Here is a 20,134-nt window from a genome sequence, read left to right as displayed (position 1 = left end):
ACCAGCTGTTCTGCGGGAGAAAGATGAGGCTTTCTGCTCCTGTAAAGATTTACAGCCTCGGAAACCCTGTACAGGGTCGCTATGAGTCAGAACCGACACCACAGAACATGACAACAACAACAACATGGACTACCTTTTTAGTTTTGGAGAAATCTTTTGATGCACATAAGTTTCTAAGTTTTAGAAGGTTCCACTCACGTATTTTGTCCTCTACTGCTTGTAAGACTTTTGTAATGTTTGACAGTGTATGTATGCCATGTACTAGAGCCCTTACGTTTGTCCCGTTTTCCATTGATGATCTTTAGAGTTGTAGGTTTTAATCTTAGGTCTTTAATCCGCGTTGAATTTGTTTCTGTACATGGTGTGAGATATAGATCTTATTTAATTCTTCAACAAATGGATTTCCAGTTTTGCCACCACAATTTGTTGAAGAAGCTATCTCTTCCTCATTTAATGTGTTTTGGCTCTTTGTCAAAGATCAGTTGGCTGTGTGTGGATGGATTTACCTCTGAGTTCTGAATTCTGTTCCGTTGATCTACGTATCTATCATTGTACCAGTACCAGGCAGTTTTGCCCATTGTGGCTATGTAGTAATATTTGAAGCCAAGGAGTGAGAGGCCTCATTTTTTGTTCTCTTTAAGCAGTGCTTTGTTTATTCAAGGTTTCTTTCCTCTCCATATAAAGTTTATGATCATTTTTTACATTTCTTTAAAGAATGATGCTGGAATCTGGATTAGGATTGCATTATATCTATATATTCTTTGGTTTGTTGTTGTTGTTAAGTACTGTGGAATCAGTTCCGACTCACAGTGACCCTGCACAGGGTTTCTAAAGTTGTAAATCTTTACGGGAACAGAAAGCCTCATCTTTCTCCCGCGGAACCGCTGGTAGTTTCAAGCTGTCAAACTTGAGGTTAGCAGCCTGAGATTTGTAACCACTATGCTACCAGAGCTCCTTTGGTAATATTGACATTTTCACAGTGTTAAGTCTTCCTATTCATGAGCATGGCATATTCTTCCATTTTTGTAAGTCTCTTTTCATTTCTTGTAATAGTGTTTTCTTTGCATAGGATTTTTGGTTCTCTAGTAAGATCTATTCCTAAGTATTTCATCTTTTGGGTGGCTATTGTAAATGGTACTGTTTTCTTAATTTCCTTTTTAGGGCTGTCTTTATTAGTATAGAAGAATCCAACTAATTTATGTATATTGATCTTATGCCCTGCAACTTTGCTGAATCACTCAATGAGTTCAATAATTTTCTTGCTGAGTCTTTGAGATTGTCTATGTATAAGATCATATTATCTGCAAATAGAGCGTGTTTTACAATTTCTTTGTTGATTTGAATATCTTTCATGTCCCTATTTTGCCTTATAATTCTGGCTAAGACTTCCAACTTCAAATAGTGTATTGCACTGGGAAAATCTGTTGCACAAGACCTCTTTAAAGTGTTCAAGAGAAAAGCTGTCAGTTTGAAGACTAAAGTGGACCTGACCCAAGCCATGGTATTTTCAATAACCTCATATGCATGTTAAAGTTGAATTACGAATAAGGAAGACCATAGAAGAATTGGTGTATTTGAGTTACCGTATTGGAGGAGAATATTGAAAGTGACAAAAAATAAAACCAAATAGATCTGTGTTGGAAGAAGTACAGCCAGAATGTTCCTTGGAGGCTGGGATGGCCAGACTTCATCTCTCATACTTCAGACATATTGTGAGGATGGGCCAGTCACTGAAGAAGGATATCATGTTTGGTAAAGTGGAGGGTCAGAGAAAAAGGAGGAAGACCCCCAGCAAGATGGATTGGCACAGTGGCAGCAGCAATGGGCTCGAACATAGCAACAATTGTGAGGTTGGCCCAGGACAGGGCAGTGATTCATTCTGTTGTGCATAGTGTCTATGTGAGTTGGTACTGACTTGATGGCACCTAACAACAACAAAACTGTCCAGCACAATATTGAAAAGGAGTTGTGGTAAAGGGCATCCTTATCTAGTTCCTTTTTACAAAGAAAATGCTTTCAGTTTCTCTCCATTAAGAGTGATTTGGCTGTTGGTTTTGTACATATTTCTTAATTATGTTGAGGAATTTCCCTTCAATTCCTACTTTGTTGAGTGTTTTCATCAAGAACAGATGTTGGATTTTGTCAAATGCCTTTTCTGCATCGATTGATATTATCATGGGGTTCTTTTCTTTTGCTGAATTATGCTGATTGTTTTTCTAATGTTAAACCATCCTTGCATCTTGGGAATGAATCCTTGGTTATGATGTCTAATTTTTTTGATATGTTGTTGTATTCTATTGGCTAGAATTTTGTGGAGAAGTTTTGCATTTATGTTTATGAGGGATATTGGTCTATAATTTTCTTTTTTAGAGATATCCTTGCCTGATTTTGGCATGAGGGTTATACTTGCTTCATAAAATGTTATTTGGAAGTTTTCCATCCTCTTCTATATTCTGGAATAGTTTGATTAAGATCCGTGTTAGCTCTTCTTTGAAAGTTTGATATGCTGTGCTCTCATTCTTTTTTTATAAACCCACCATATTTTCTAATTTGCTCTGTGATTACTTTTGGACCCCTGGATTATTTGGAAGTGTACTGTTCAATATCCAAATGTTTGTGTATTTCCCAGAGGTCTTTTTATAATTGATCCTTAGTTGAATTTTGTTGTAGTAGAGAATATGCCTAAAGTTTCTATTGAATTTCTGATGACTTATTTTATGGTGTACTGGAAAATGTTCCATGCACACTTGAAAAGAATGTGCCTTCTGCTGTGTTGGATGGAGTATTTTATGTATGGTGGTCATGTCAAGTTTATTGATTCACATGTAACAAACAAGCAAAAACAGTTGTGAAGTCCATTCACACTCATTGTACGTGTCAGAGTATGATAGAGCTTCACAGGGTTTCAGTGGTGGATTTTTCTGAATTAGATCACTAGAGTTTTCTTTCAAGGTGCTTCTAAGTTGGCTCAAACTTCCAACTTTTCAGTTAGAAACTACCAGCCATTCCATGGGAGAAAGAGGATGTTTTCTGTTCCTGTATAGATTTACAGTCTCGGAAACCCTATGATAGAGGGTCGCTATGATTTGGAACTGACTCCACGGCACATAACCACCAACAACCATACACATATACAGGTGCATGATATATATGCACAGGTATGTATTGCTTAATGTCCAATAGCACATACATCCATGTGCTGGGATACCAAGGTGTCTGGGTGCCAGGATTCCTGATGCTTGTCTTGAGGTAGGATCCCCACTTCTACTGAAGTCCCACTTCTGCCTGGCTGCTGCACACCACCTGGAAACAGAGCATACAACGATGGAGGCTCTGAGTCAAACTCTTAACCCCTGTCTTCCTTGACTCTGTGACTTGGCCTTTTTATTCCACATGTTTTGTCTAGTGTGGCACCCATGAAAAGTATGCACCAAAACATAGACTTGGCCACCCTTAGCTTCCTTTGCCTGTACCATCCCTTTTGCAGGCTCATGCTCATAGGAGATTTGGTCTTCCCTGTGTCTCATGGACACAGATGTCCACATAATGTCCAAATCACATAATATCCCATTTCACAGAATGCCTCATGGACATTAGGCAACATGTACCTGCATATTACTATATCTCTCTATATATTGCTACTCTCTGTTTTAATGAAGATACAACATATCTACTCTCAGTGAGAATAATAGCTACCCCTGTTCCACAAGACAATGCTCAGCAGAGATGTCTCTCAGTGAACCCAGATTTCATTGCATCACGAAAGAGTTCAGAAGATATTTTGTGTTTCATGCCAGTAGAAGAAAACACACGAGGGAAATACAGAGCTTCTTAACCTAGCAAGTTTGAAGTACAGGGAGAATTTCATAAACATTATAAGCTATTTTAGACACATATAGTGTTATTCCATTTAAAAAATTTTTCCACAGTCACCATCCTTTATTAAGCATTCAAGTGATTTAATGTTGATCTTTTCTAAATGTTCTTTTTTCAGGAAAAGAAATTTTTGGCATGAAAACAGTAGCAGCTGTGAAAATTTAGAATTTTCAAGATCAGTGCTTATTTTTCTTGTGTGATGATGGGGACACTAGGTCAGGGGACAGGAAGGAAAGAGTGCTCACCCAAAGAAGCAAATCTAGATGAGAATTCTGCACACTGAAGTCTTTTATTCACTGGGTTAGTAACTTATAGGTAGAGACAAGCTGCAGAAACACACAGAAAACCCCTGGCAAGAAGATAAGATCTTTACTGGAATTTTTATTTAGTACGTACATACACACACACATACACATTTGTTTTTTCATTAAAAAGTGTTGAAAGTCTTGAAAGTTGGACTTGAGTAATCAGCAGTAATGCCTATCTTTTTCTAGTAACAGCAAAAAATAAAAAATAAAATAAAAAAATACCATGGTCCCAGAAGTCTTTTTTTGCTCTCACCGACAGCTGATAGTCACATCCTTCTTGCACATGGCTCTTTGATTGATGACCACGCCATGAAGTTTACATGGACAGGGTTGTGTGGCTCAGGCAGGCTGGAGATAGATCTCAGATGACTGCTTGATACATTGCACTCATCTTCATCTCCTTCCCACCCTATATCATGTTATTGGACATGTAAACTGGATTGGCTTTTACTCTGATTTCCTGGACCCCATTGGAAAATTGGAGTCTACACTCGTGCTCAATCATAAAGAGAAACGAAGTCTTGACACATGCTCTGGCATAGACAAACCTTGAAAACATCATGGGGAGTGGAATGTCAGACTCAAGAGGACAAACATTGTACAATCCCACTTATGTGAAATATTTGCAACAAGAAAATATAGAGTGGAGGAGTAAATGGGAGCTGGTAAAGGATTACAGAGTTTCTGTTTAAGGTAAGGAAAACCTTTTAGAAATGGATAGTGGGGATGGTTGACAACGTAAATAAAACTTTTTATTGTGACTTGAGTGAAGGTTTATAGAACATGTTATCAGTTTTACATTCAACAAATCACTTTGTTTCATTATAATGATTGCAGTCCCCTCCATATACCATTAGTTAATGGTATATACTGCTATTCACTTTAACTTTTGCATGTCTCCATGTGTCTCCTGACACCTTCATCGTTCCTCTGCTAACTTCCCTCTTATTGCATATTGCCTACTGTGTCACCCATGTTAATATGTGTCTACTCTCTAGCCTGGACTCCAGGTGTGGTGCTGGAGAAACAACACTGGACTGCTAACCACAAGATTGGCAGTTGAAACCTTCCATCTGCTCCTCAGAAACTCTATACTGTGTTGCTATGAGTCGGAACTGACTTGATGGCACTCAACAACAACTACAACACCCTCTAGCCCATGAACAATTTTCCCTCCTCCTACCCCACACCTAGTAATCTTCATAAGAGTGTTTGTTTTATCAAGAAAACATTTTCCTAACTTTTACAACTTTGGTCTCATACAATATTTATCCTTTTGTGATTGACTAATATCACTCAGCATAATGTCCTCCAGGTTCATCCATGTCATGAGGTGCTTTGCTGATGCATTATTGTTCTTAAATGTTGTGTAGTATTCTATTGTGTGTATGTACCCAAGTTTTTTTAACCATTGTTCTGTTGATCTGCATTTAGGCTGTCTCCGTCTATTTGCTATTGTGAATAGTACTACAATGAACATGGGTGTGCATATATCTATTTGTGTAATGGCTCTTATTTCTTGAGGATATGAATGAAGTGGAGGAATTACTGGGTCATATGGAATTTCTATTTCCAATGTTTTGAGAAATTACCATACTGTTGTCCACAGTGGTTACTCCATTTTACAGTCGCTCCTGCGAGGAGGGCCCCAGTCTCATCGCATCCTTGCCAGCGTTTGTTGTTTTCTGTTTTTATTTTTTAATTTTGTTATTACTGCTGGAGTAAGATGGTAGCTCTTTGTTGCTTTGATTTGTATCTCCTTAATGGCTAATGATCATGAGCATTTCTTCATATGCTTGTTGGTCATCTGAATAGCTTCTTTGATGAAGTATCTGTTCATGTCCTCTGCTTGTTTTTTAATTGGATTATTTGTCTTCTTGTTGAAGCGTTGACGTGTTCCATAAACTTTAGAGAGCAGATCTATGTCTGATATGTCATTGGCAAACATTTTTTTCCTAGTCTGTGGGTTCTCTTTTAGTTCTTTTGGTGAAAATCCTTGATACACATAAGTATCTGATTTTTAGGAAGTTCCATTCATCTATTTTGTCTTCTGTTTGTGTGATATCAGGACATTCGATAATGTGTTTATGCTATGCATCAAAGCCCCTAAGTTTGTCCCTATGTTTTAATTGATATTCTTTATGTTGCTATTGATGTTAAATGCCATTGAGTCAGTTCTAATTCACAGCAACCCTGTATAGGGCTTCTAAGGAGTAACTGGTGGGTTTGAATTGCTGATCTTGAAGTTCAAACTGATCTTGCAGTCTAGTGCTTATCCTCCCATGCCAGGACTCAGTTCTAGGCTTTACATTCAGGTCTCAAATTCATATTGGGTTCATTTTTGTATAGTGTGAGATACAAATCTTGTTTCATTCTTTTGTAAATGGGTTTCCAGTATGACCAGCCCCTTTTGTTGAGGAGACCATCTCTTCCTTATTTAATGCAGTTTGGCCCTTTGTCAAGGATCATTGACTGTAGGTGGATGGATTTACTTCTCAGTTCTTAATTCTGTTCCATTGATCTGTATCTTTCATTGTACCAGTACCAGGCAGATTTGACTACTGTGACTGAGTAATAGGTTTTGAGATCAGGAAGAGAGAGGTCACCTACTTTGTTATATATATATATAATGCTTGCTTATCTGGGGTCTCTTTCTTTTCTGTATAGAGTCAGCAGTGATTCGTTTCTCCATCTCTTTAAAAAATGATGTTGGAATCTGCATTGGGAACACATTTTATCTGTAGATTGATTGCTTCAGGTAGTGTTGACATTCTCAGGTCTCTTTTGGCTACTTGTAATACTGTTTTGTGGTTTTCTTTGTGTAAGTCTTTTGTTTCTCTGGTTATATTTATTCTCAAGTATTTCATCTTTGAGGTGGCTATTGTAAATAGTATTGTTTTCCTTATTTCCTTTTCAGAGCTGTCTTGATTAATGTATTAGTGTAAATCCAACTGATTTTTATATGCTAATTTTTTGCTCTCTATTGTTGCAGAATCTATCAACAAGTTCCAATTATTTTCTTACTGAGTCTTTGTGATTTTCTAAGTATAGGATTGTATCATCTGCAAATAGGGTTTTACTTCTTTGTGAATTTGGATGCCTTTAATTTCCCTTTCTTGTCTTATTGCTCTGGCTAAGACATCCAGTATAATACTGAATAGGAGTGGTTATATAGGGCATCTTTGTTTAGTTCCTGTTCATAAAGGTAATGGCTTCAGTTTCTCACCATTGAGAGTCATGTTGGCTGTTGGTTTTATATATATATTTAATTATGTTGAGTAATTTCCCTTCTGTTCCTATTTTATTGAATGTTTTTATCAGGAATAAGTGTTGGATTTGTCAAATGCCTTTTCTGCATATGATTATGTGGTATTTTTCCTTTGTTATATTTATGTTTGGGATTACATTGATTGTTTCTTCTACTATTGAACCATCTCTGCATACTTGGTATGAATTTCACTTGGTCATGATGTATTAGTTTTTGATATATTGTTGGATTCTATTGGCTAGGATTCTGTTGAGAATTTTTACATCTATGTCCATGAAGGATGGTGGTGGTGGTGGTTAGGTGCTGTGGAGTCAGTTCTCAAAGTGACTCTATATATGGTTTCCGAGGCTATAAATCTTTTGGGGAGCAAAAAAGCTTCAACTTTCTCCAATGGAACAGCGGGTAGTTTCGAATTGTTGACCTTGAGGTTAGCAGCCCAACTTGTCACCACTCTTCTTCATGAGGGCTATTGGTCTACAATTTTCTTTTTTAGGGATGTGTTTGCCTAGTTTGGTATAAGAGTTACGCTTACTTCATGAAATGAATTTGGAACCTGTTTATCCTTTTCTGTATTCTGGAATAATCTGAGTGGAATTGTTATCAGCTACTCTCTGAATGTTTGGTAGAATTCACCAGTAAAGCCATGTGGGCCTGAACTTTTTTCAGTTGGGAATTTCTTAATGACTTGATCAATTTCTTCTATTGTTATATGCCTGTTCAAGTGTTTTTTACTTCAGTCTGTGTTAATTTAGGTACATATGTATTTCTAGAAATTGTTGATTTCCTTTAGCTTTGCAATTTTGTTGGAGTACAGTTTTTCATTGTATTGTTATTATCCTTTTTATTTCTGTTGGTTCTGTTGTGACATCACTCATATAATTTGTGTGTGTGTGTGTGTGTGTGTGTGTGTGTGTGTGTGCCATTTATATCTTCTCCCTCCTTTCTTTTGTTAGGTTTGCTAATGGTTTGTTGATTTTATTAATCCTTTCAAAGAACCAACTTCTTGTCATGTTGATTTTTTCTCTGACTTTTCTGTTTTCTCTTTATTTCTGCTGGGATCTTTATTATTTTTCTTTTTCTGGTGTCTATAGACATACTTTGTTGTTCCTTTTATAATTGCTTAAGATGTTTGGTTAAGGTGTTGGATTTGGTTCTTTCTTCTTTTTGGATATTTGCATTTCTTACTACAAATTGCCCTCTGAGCACTGCTTTTGCCGTGTCACAAATGTTTTGGTAAGTTGTGTTTTTAGTCTCATTTTATTAAAGGATTTATTTTTACATTTTTAATTTATACTATTACCCAATAATTTTTAAGCAGAACATATTCAATTCCCATGTATTTGATTTTTTAGCCATTTGATCTTCCTAATTTTTATTTCTAATTTTATAGCGTTGCTATCTGACAAGATGCTTTGTAGTATTTGGATGTTTTTAAATTTATTGAGGTTTGCTTTGTGGCTTAATATATGGTCTATTCGGGAGAATGTTCCATGTGCACAGCAAAAGAATGTATATCGTGCTGTTGTTGGGTTGAATGCTCTGTACATGTCTATGAGATAAAGTCCGTTGATTGTTTCTTAGTTCTTCTGTATCTTTGTTAAGTTTCTTTCTAGTTGTTTTTTGCTTTATCAAAAGTGGTTTATTAACATCTCCTCTTATTATTGTAGAATTTTCTGTTTCTTCACTTCTACTAGGGCCTGATTTATGTATTTTGAGAATCTTTCATTGGGGAATAAATAACACGTATTATGGTTATGTCCTCATGTTCAATTGACCCCTTAATCATGACATAATGTTCCTTTTTGTCTCTGATGCTGTTTTTTCTCCTTAAAGTCTATTTTATCAGATTAACAGTGCCTCTGCAGCTCACTTTTGATTGCCATTAGCTCAATATATATTTTTCCATCCTTTGGTTTTTAATCTATTTCTGTCTTTATGTGTAAGGTGTGTCTCTTGTAGATAGTGTATTGAAGAACCCTGTTTTCTTATCTAATCTGCTACTCTCAATAGCAGTCTTTTGACTGGTGCACTTAATTCATTTACATTCAGTGTAATTTTTGATAGGACTGGGCAGTGTATTGTTCTGCTATGCATAAGTTTGCTATGAGTCAGTACCTACTCAATGGTACCTAACAAAACATGAATTGATTGCTACCATTTTGCTGTATGTGTGTGTGTTTTGTGGGGGATGACGCTGCTTGTTTCCTTATTCCTCATAATTTTCTGTGTGAGTTCAGTTTGTTTGTGGGTTTTCTTTTGGTTGTGTTAATGTTTACTAAATCTTTTTTATTTTGTTTTTTTTTTTTTTTAATTTGATGTAAAAGCATATTCATTTTCTTAAGGGTTATCCTGTAATTAAGTCATTCCCCCCTCAAGTAGAAATAGTTCATTTTACTTTGAAATATACTTGACTTCCTAGCAATTTGGAAGTTCTGTACCTATGCTTCTCCCTCTTTTATTTCTTTGTAGTGAGCTTCATTATAAATTGGTATCTTTGGTTCCATATTTCAGTCTTGTAGTTGTTGTTGTTGTTAGGTCACCGAGTCGGTGCCAACTCATAGCAAACTTATGCACAGCAAAACAAAACACTGCATGATCCTGGGCCAACCTCACTACTGTTGCCACGCTTGAGTCCATTGATGCTGCCATTTGGCCAATCCATCTCATTGGGGGTCTTCCTCTTTTTCTCTGACCCTCTACTTTACCAAACATGATATCCTTCTCCAGCGACTGTTCCCTCCTGACAATATGCCCAAAGTATGAGAGACGAAGTTTGGCCTTTTTGGCCTCCAAGGAGCACTCTGGCTGCACTTCTTCCAAAACAGATCTATTGGTTCTTTTGGTAGCCCATGGCACCTTTAATATTCTCTTCCAACACCATAACTCAAAAGCATCAATTCTTCTACCGTCTTGTAGTAGGTTTGTTTTATTTTACATACTTCTATATCTTGGTGCTTTGAGTTAATGTTCTAGACTGCAAGGTATCTTTGAACTACAAGATTGGTGGTTCAAGCTCACCAGCTGCTCCTTGGAAAGTCTATACATGGTCATTATGTGTAGGAACTGACTTGATAGTACTTAACAACACAACATAGCTGGATTGAGTTCTGGGTTGTGCTGTATGTTAATTTCAGGTTGTTGTATGCAGAAATGATTCTGGAGAGCACATGATATAATTTTCTAAGACCAATGACGTTTTCATTGCAAATACCTTTTTTAAACAGCAACACGTGGACCTTATATGATGGAATACATAGTAATCAAATTGAATACATCTGTGTGAAGAGACAGTGGAGAAACTCAATTTCACCAGACAAAAGAAGGCCAGGTACAGACTGGAATAGCCCTTCAATTACTCATAGGCAAGCACAGACTGAAGCTGAAGAAAATTAAAACAAGTCCACCAGATTAAAAATATGACTTTGAATATATCTCAACTGAGTTTAGAAACCATTTCAAGAACAGACTTGATGGATTAGACACTAATAACAGAAGACCAGAAGAATGTGGGATGACATCAAGAATATCAAGAAAGCAAAAGGTCATTAAAAACAAGAAAGAAAGAAAAGACAAAAGTGGATGTCAGAAAAGACTCTAAAACTTGCTCTTGAACATAGATAAGCTAAAGTGAACAGAAGAAATGAGAAAGTCAGAGAGGAACAGAAGATTTCAAAGGGCAGCTTGAGAAGACAAAGTCAAGTATTATAATGAAATGTGTGAAGACCTGATATTTTAAAATCAAAAGGAAAGAACACATTCAGCATTTCTCAGAATAAAGAATTGAAGGAAAAAATTCAAGCCTTGACTTGAAATATTGAAGGATTCTATGGGCAAAAATTTTAATGAGCAAGAAAGCATCAAAAGAACATGTAAGATATATACCAGAGACTCTGTACCAAAAAGAAATGATTGATGTTCAATCATTTCAAGAGGTAGCATAAGACAAAGAAATGGTGGTACTGAAGGAAGAACTGCAAGGTATAATGAAGATATTGGCAAAAAACAAGGCTCCAGAAATTGATGGAATGCAAATTGAAATATTTCAGCAAATTGATTCAGTCCTGAATGAGCTCACTCATCTATGTCAAGATATTTGGAAGTCACCTACCTGGCCAATCGATTGAAAGAGATGCATATTTGTGCTCATTCTGAAGATAGGTGACTGCAAAGAATGTGGAAATCATTAAACAATATCATCAATATCACATGCAAGTAAAATTTTGTTGACAATAATTTAAAAAATGGTAGCAAGAGTACATGGACAGGAAATTGCCAGGAATTCAAGCCAGAATCAGAAGATATGTGGAACAAAGGATATCATTGCTGATGTCAGATGTATCTTGCCTGAAAGCAGAGAATACCAGTAACATGTTTATTTGTGCTTTATTGACTATGCAATGATTATTATGTAATCCTAACAAACTCTGGATAACATTGCAAAGAATTCTATAACACTTACTTGTGCTCATGAGGAACCTGTACATCTACCAAGAAGCAGTCATTAGAACAGAACAAGAGGATACTGAATGGTTTAAAAATCAGGAAATATATGTGCCAGGGCTATATCCTTTCATCATATTTATTCAATCTGCATGCTGAGCAAATAATCTGAGAAGCTGGATTATATGAAGAAGAATGTGGCATCAGGACTGGAGGAAGTATCATCAACCTGTGATACGCAGATGATACAATCTTGCTTGCTGGAAGCAAAGATTTGAAATACTTACTGATGAAGGGCAAACTCTACAGCCTTCAGTATGGATTGCACTGAGGTTCAATGTAAAGAAAACAAAAATCTACCCAACTGGACCAATAAATGACAACATGATAAATGGAGAAACTAAAGGCTTCATTTTGCTTAAATTCATAATTAACAACAACAGGAAACTGGAAAAGACAAAGAGGGACTATTCTCTCTTGTTATTGTTGCTAATTGTCTTTGAGTAGGTTCAGATTTATAGATTAAAAAAAAAAAAATCTTTGCAAGAGCAGAAGGCCTCTTCTTTGTCCCTTGGAGTGACTGGCGGGCTGGAACCACCAACCTTGTGGTTCCCAGCCCAGTGTTTATCTTCTGGAGCCACTACATTCCACAATATATATTTTACCACAATAAAATTACAATTAAAAAAACAAACAAACAATGGTTAGAAAAAAAGGACCTTGTATTTTTACTTCTGCTCTTTAAATATATTTAACAGCATACTATTTTATGAGCTAGAGTATGATTATGAGTCTCATGTTCCTGTTGTTAAGTGCTATAGAGTTAATTCTGACCCATAGTGACTAAGTATAGGATTCCCGAAGCTTATCTTCACAGGAGCAGAAAGCCTCATCTTTCTCCAACTGGCAGACTTGAACAGCAGACCTTGTGATTCGCAGTCTAGTGCTTATTTTATGGAACCACCATCCTCCAATTCTCACATTGTTGTTGTTGTTAAGTGCTGTAGAGTCGGTTCCGGCTCATAGCAACCCTGTATAAGGATTCTGAGTAACAGTTGATGGGTTTGAACTGCCAATCTTGTGGTTCACAGTCCAGTGCTTATCCTACAGTGCCACACAGGACTCCATTCTCACATTGTTGTTGTTGTCAAGTGCCATCGAGTCAGTTCTGACTCCTAGAGACTCTCTATAGCATTTTCAAGGAGTGACTGGTGGGTTTGGACCACCAACCTTGAGATTTAGTAGTCTAGTGCTTACCCTCCAGCTTCTTATCAGGACTCCGCTAGACATCAGAAAACTGAGGTGCTGAATTGCAGCAACCCCCACAAAGACTAAAAATACACTCAAGACTGCTTTTCACACAGCACCCACTCAGTACAGGTTCTGCCCAAAGAATACAGCCATAGAAGATCAGAAAGCCTGGATTCAGCTCCCCTTGTAGCCGGCCCCGCTGCCCACTCACATCAAGCGCAAGGCACTGCATCCCTTCCAACAGCCTGGCCCTGCCTCCCCAAAACAACCCTGTATTTAGATTGCAAAAGGCATTCAGAGGCCATGGTGCTGAGATTGATCTACACAAGTACACACTTAGATCCTTCCGTCAAATAAAAAGGCACTTATGAAGCATCTGTGCAGGATGCTCTGTGGAGCTGTTCTTTATATCTCTGACATTCATGCACGTCCTCCTTGCTTTTTTCCCTGACTCTTCTTTCCTGACCATGAAACTCCCCTATCCACATGAATCTCACCATGCTATTATTCTTATCTTACCCAGAGAGGGCTGGCTGGCTTTTTGCTTGCTCCGAAGATGTTATTCAAAGTCCAGGACAGAATGGTTCAGGACTTAATTCATTGTGGAATTTACCCATACCCGCTTTGCCAGGATTCAGTGTGAGGAGCACCTTAGAGCTTTTTCAGAACGCAGAGAGGACATTTAGAATGGCTTTTAGGAAAGCAATTTAAAGCCAGCAATTGAAAGTGCTGAAGTATTTTTGGTAGGCCAGTCTCTGAGACTACAGATTTCTGATTTGCCTAAATATAATAATCTATTTTAAGACTAAAATTTAGGAAGAAGAAAAATGAAGTCCTAGAATAACTTTCTGTTATGTTTTCCATGATATTCTTTATATCAGGAAGGGGGTGAGGGAAGGCACTGTGAGGTTTTAAAGAGAAGGAGAATCCAACATTTATGTTTCCTTGGTTCTTTTATGAGGTTATATTTTCCTAATCACACACACTATTTCCATTTTACAATTCACTCAAACAATTTACAATGTTTAAAATTACATTAAATTATTTTGCCATTTGTCAGCTAAGTATGCAGACTGTATGAAATTCTTACTCATGGATCCAGCTCATGGGATGGATATTGTGTTTGTGTCCTTGTTGCCACAGTGACTAAGAGAGCTGGAGTCTCAGAAACAGAATTGCTGTTGAGTAAAATTATAGAAATGTATGCATTTAAAAAATATATATGCTTCTCAAATGTGGTTTTAAAAAAATCTTAGAACTACTGTCTGAAAATTAAGTTTCCATTTCTAGCATGTGGGAAATTGCCTAGTATATATTTGTGTGTGTGTGTGTGTATATATATATATATATATATATATATATATATCAGGTATCATAGTGGTTACGAATCGGGCTGTGAACTTCAAGGTCAGCAGTTTGAAACTACCAGCTGCTCTGCGAGAGAAAGATGAGGCTTTCTGCTCCCGTAAAGATTTACAGCCTCGGAAACTCTGTACAGGGTTGCTGTGAGTCGGAAACAACTCCACGGCACATAACAACAACAACAAATATACACACACACACACACATATATGTATATGTATATATATATATATATATATATATAGAGAGAGAGAGAAAGAGTCCTGGTGGGATAAAGCACTGGACTGCAAGATCAATTTGATCCACAAGATCAGCAGTTCAAACTCACTAATCACTCCTTGGAAACCCTATAAAGGGACACTATGAGTCAGAAGTGACTCCAGAACACTTAACAACAACATATATAAGGAACTCTGGTAGCATAGTGGTTACAACTTGGACTGCTAACCTCAAAGTCAGCGGTTCAAAACTACCAGCTGTTCTGTGGAGAAAGATGAGGCTTTCTGCTCCCGTAAAGATTTACAGCCTCAGAAACCCTGTACAGGGTCGCTATGCATTGGTACCAGCTCCATGGCACATAACCAAGCAAATATATATATAATTCATATATATTATTATTCATATATATATTATTATTATTCATATATATATATATATGAAATCTTGGTGTGGTGCTATGGATTAATGTGCTGGACTGTAAAGTTGGTTTGAACAGCAAGGCCGGCAGTTCAAGTTCACCATGTGCTCCTTGGAAAGGCTCTACAGGGTTGCTATGAGTTGGAACCAACTTGATATATATATAATATTCTCAAAACAATCTCTTTTAATTTACTCTCTTTCTCCGTAAACTATAATCTAATAGCTGTCCATCTAGGAAGGCAAACTATGTAAATCCATAAGAAATGTTTGATTTAGAGGTATGGATAAGAATATTAATTTTTTGCTGTCCACATATGCCTAAGAGAATATGAATGAAGTTGTGTTCTGACTGAAACCAACTGTCCATTCAATATCTCCCCTTTATTTCCATTAAACAGGAAAAAAAAATTACGCATTTTTCATGTTTGTTTAAGAACTTGGTAAATAAACTTGGGCAACACTGGAGAATGCCAAGATGTGAAACATTTACCTGCTCTAAGAATCCAAACCTTTCTTTTTATTGGCTGATGACCTTAGGTGTTTCATTACCCATTTTTAATTCCCTTATACTGTTTAACTTTCCAGTGAGGTGAATTTTGAAAGGTTATCCTGAAAAATAATGCTGAATAGGAGGAAGATATGTGATTCCTATCAGTCCCAGGGACATTGAATAAAACAGCCTATGACATATTCATGTCTTTCCTCCTTATACTTCCAGGTACAATGAGTCAAAGAGCTTCACCGAGTACTGTCCTCCAGCCCATTGCTCATTTCATAAGGATACCAGAATAATATTACCATATACCCTTGTCTTTAATCTCTTGCTTTTTTCTCTTGCCTAACTTTTAACTTCCAACCCAATGCCTAGATTGTAGAGATACATTCCTTGCTTACTGTAAGAGATTTTCATGCAGAAAGTATAATAAAAGTAAAATCATAGCAATATACTTACCCAATTATTTCCCACCTTTGATACCATCACAAATTTAATACCTGAGAGTGAACAGTATCCATCAACAGGCTCAATATCTCGTCCTATCTTCTGCCATCTGGTGGATAAAGACAGAAGCAGTGAAATTCAATAAATGCCTTTGTCAGCAAATATTTGTGGGGTTATTATTCCTTATAGGGGTCCTGGTGGCACAGCAGAGTGTGTGTTGGACTGATAACTGTAAGGTCAGTGGTTCAAACCCACCAACTGCTCTGTGGGAGAAAGGTGAAGCCGTCTGCTCCCATAAAGGTTTACAGTTCTACACGGTCCTTTCTATAAGGATGAACTGGATGCCAATTAGGTTCGGTTTGGTTTTTGGTTTATTATTCACTAAATACTACTCACGGAGCCACAGAGCACTACTAAACATTATATTCTGTGGATTAACTAAACTCAGTCCCTGTTTCAAGAAGGGCTGTGGAATATTACTTGCTTGTTGGTTGTGACTTATAGTGACCCTATATAGCATTTGTTGTTGTTGTTGTTAAGTGCCATTGAGTCAGTTCTGACCCATAGAGACCCTGTATAGGGTTTCGGAGGAGCAGCTGGTAAGCTTGAGTCACCGACCTTGCAGTTCAAACAGACTTTTAAGTCCAGTGCATTAACCTATAGTGACCCTTTATGGGTTTCTGAGGCAGTAAATCTTTACAGAAGCAGAAAGCCTCATCTTTCTGCCTTGAAGTGAATGGTAGGTTCAAACCACCAACCTGTGGTTCACAGTCCTGTGCTTATCCTCTAGAGCCACTGGTCTCCCTATGAAATATTGTTGTTGGTAAGTGTTGTCAAGTTATTACTGACTCATAGCAGCCCTGTATAGGGTTTCCGAGGAGCAGCTGGTGAGCTTGAACTGCCGACTTTGTAGTTTGCAGCCCAGGACTTATCCTACACCCCAAATATTATACAAGTAGAGTAGTGGTTACGAATCAGACTGCGAACCTCAAGGTCAGCAGTTTGAAACTACCAGCTGTTCCACGAGAGAACGATGAGGCTTTCTGCTTCTGTAAAGATTTACAGCCTTGGAAACCCTGTACAGGGTCGCTATGACTCGGAACCACAGCACATAACCACCACCACCAATGACAAGTTTCACTACAGTTTAGTTATTTTTAGCAATCTGTTCAACATACAGAAAGAGGTAAGGACGCTTAAAAAGACTGTGATTTTACTTGCCACTGAGCTCATTTCAGTAGTGTCTATTTTATAATGATAACACTTGACCCCCAAATGCTCATGCTTTTCTGAGCACTTCTAGAGAGAAAGAGATACTCCATCATGCCTCCCACAGGCAAAAACTGAAGTCTTAAGAACATTTATTAGTAAACCATTTAAGAGTGCCTGAAAGATCTATATGAGAAAATAGTAGTAATTCTATCTCTGCGTTTTTATCCATCCCTGGATTTACAGAGCACAGAGCTGAACCTTGAACAAATGGCACTACAAGCTTGTAATCGTGCCACATGTATGTCCTTTCATCTCACCAAAATCCACAGAGAAGAGGCATCCAGAAATCACATAGGCGATACCACGGTTGCTATTGAACATCATGTACGTTTCATGGGAATGTGGTTCTTCACGTTCATGGGTCTGATTGAGATTACTCCAAACAGAGGAATCTGCTGTTTAATGCTGAAAAGGGTTGGTGGTTTGGTCCACTGCCATATGCTCTTTGGTTTCAAAGGAATACTGCCATGACACAAACCTAAGACTCCTCACAATGTTCCAGAATCTTTTGTTATTGTTGTAAGTTGCCATTCTGTTGGCTTGGACTCGTTGTGACCTTATGTACAACATGAAAAAATGTTGCCTGGTCTGCATCACCTTCAAAACCATTGGCATGTTTGAACTCGTTGTTCCATCATTATGTAGTGCCTTCCACCTAGAGGGGCTCATCTCCGAACACTACACAACATCCTTTTGTGATCTATAGGATTGTCACTGGATACTTTTTGAACGTAGATTTCCAAGCCTTTCTGCTTAATCTGTAAACTCTGATGAAACCTGCCATGGGTGACTATGCTGGTATTTGAAAGATCAATGGTATAGCTTCCAACATCACAGGAACAAGAAAACCACCACAGGATGACAAACTTGACAGATAAGTGGTGGCTAGAATTATTATTCATGACATGGCATAAATAGAGATAAAAAAGTGCAATACTGATTTAACCAAGATTCTTAACTCAAGTGAGGACATCATTCTGGTTTATTTACTCTCCTACATCATCACCGCTCTCTCCAGTTACTGATTAGTTTCATTAACTTTACCCAAACCACTCTCTCCAGCCCCTCAGGCTGCAGTTCAAGCTCTCGTCATTTTTACCTGATTTCTTGATCAGGAAACATTCGGTCACAAATGACAAAATCCTCAAACAACCTTGCTCAAGCAAGAAGGAATTTATTAGTGAGTGTAACTGGAAAGTCCCCTGATACACTGTTTTCAGACACAGCTGGATCCAGACCCTAGATTCTTGAGGCTCAAATAATAAAGCTCTGTTTTCCCATCTTTCAGTTCTATTTTCTTATGAGCATTGGCTTAATGTTCACAAGGTCCTTTCCAAGCAGCAAGAAATATGCCTCTGGAAACCACAAAGCTACCTCCATTCATCTTGAAAAAAGAAATTATATGTCTGAGTGCCCATATGAAAAATGTTATGGAAGAAGTCTGGTTGGAGTATGTGCTCAACACTGTTTGGATTATGTGCTCAACACTGGACCAGGGAAATTGTACTATAATTGGCTGTGTTTGGGTTTATATCCACCTCTGTGAAGATGGGTCAAGAGATAAATACAAGGCACTTCTCTTCCAAGAAACAGATGCCAGCCAGACAAAAACAGTGGACGTTCTTTATAATCACCCTATTTCAATTAATTCCTAATGTGGCACAACAGTTAAGCACTTGACTGATAACAGAAAGGTTGATGATTTGAACCCACCCAGTAGCACCATGGAGAAAGACCAGCAATCTGCTCTCATAAAGATTATAGCCTAGCAGATCTGTAAGACAAGAAAGGGAAATTCAAGGCAAACAGATTACCAAACAAGTAAAACTTTCTTAATTTGTAGATGACACGATCCTTTACTTAGCAAATCCCAAAGACTCAGCAAGAATATTGCTGGAACTCATTGAAAGATTCAGCAAAAATGTCAGAGTACAAGATTGACATACAAAATCAGTTGCATTCCTTTATAATAATAAAGAGAGCTCTGAAAGGAAATTGGGAAAACAATACTATTTGCAATAGCCACGCAAAACATGAAATTCTTAAAAATAAATCTGACCACAGTAACAAAAGATCTATACAAAGAAAATTGCAAAACATTACTACAAAAAACTAAGAGACCCACAATGGAAGAATATACCATGCTCATGGATAGGAAGACTTTAACACTGTGAAAATGTCAATACTATCCAAGGCAATCTATAAATATAATGCAATCCCAATCCCGATTACAACATCATTCTTTAAAAAGATGGAAATGCAAATCACTAACTTTATATGGAAAGGAAAGAGACCTCAGATAAGCAAAGCATTACTAGAAAAGAACAAGGTAAGAGGCCCCTCACTTCCCAATCTTAAAACATACTACACAGTCACAGTAGCCAAAATAGCCTGGTAAATGAAAGGCACATAGATCAGTGGGACAGAATTGAGAACCCAGAAGTAAATCCATCCAATTGGAATCAATTTATCTTCCATCCAATTGAAATTAATTGATCTTCCATCTAATTGAAATCAATTGATCTTCAACAAAGGGTCAAAACATTAAATGGGGAAGAGATCTTCTCTTCAACAAATGGTGATAACAAAACTGGAATTCCATTTGCAGAAAAATTAAACAAGACTCATATATCACACAATATATAAAAATGAATTCAACGCAGATTAAAGCCCTAAATATAAAACCTAGAACTATAAATATCATCAGTGAGAAAACAGGGAAAATTTAGGAGCTCTAATATAGGCTCTAATACACTACCAAATATAACACAAACAGAA

The 20,134-nt window shown here is 37.3% G+C and overlaps 1 pseudogene; it reads right to left on the bottom strand.

Annotated features, from left to right (window-relative positions):
- Positions 1 to 18,478, bottom strand: part of LOC102810677 — a 21,170-nt pseudogene extending 2,692 nt beyond the window's left edge.
- Positions 18,479 to 20,134: the final 1,656 nt, after the last annotated feature.

This window comes from Chrysochloris asiatica, unplaced genomic scaffold (genome assembly GCF_000296735.1).
Source record: "Chrysochloris asiatica unplaced genomic scaffold, ChrAsi1.0 scaffold00022, whole genome shotgun sequence".
In the NCBI taxonomy this organism is placed as follows: Eukaryota; Metazoa; Chordata; class Mammalia; order Afrosoricida; family Chrysochloridae; genus Chrysochloris; species Chrysochloris asiatica.
Note: the sequence above shows the minus strand (reverse complement) of the source record. Positions and strands in the feature narration are given on the sequence as shown.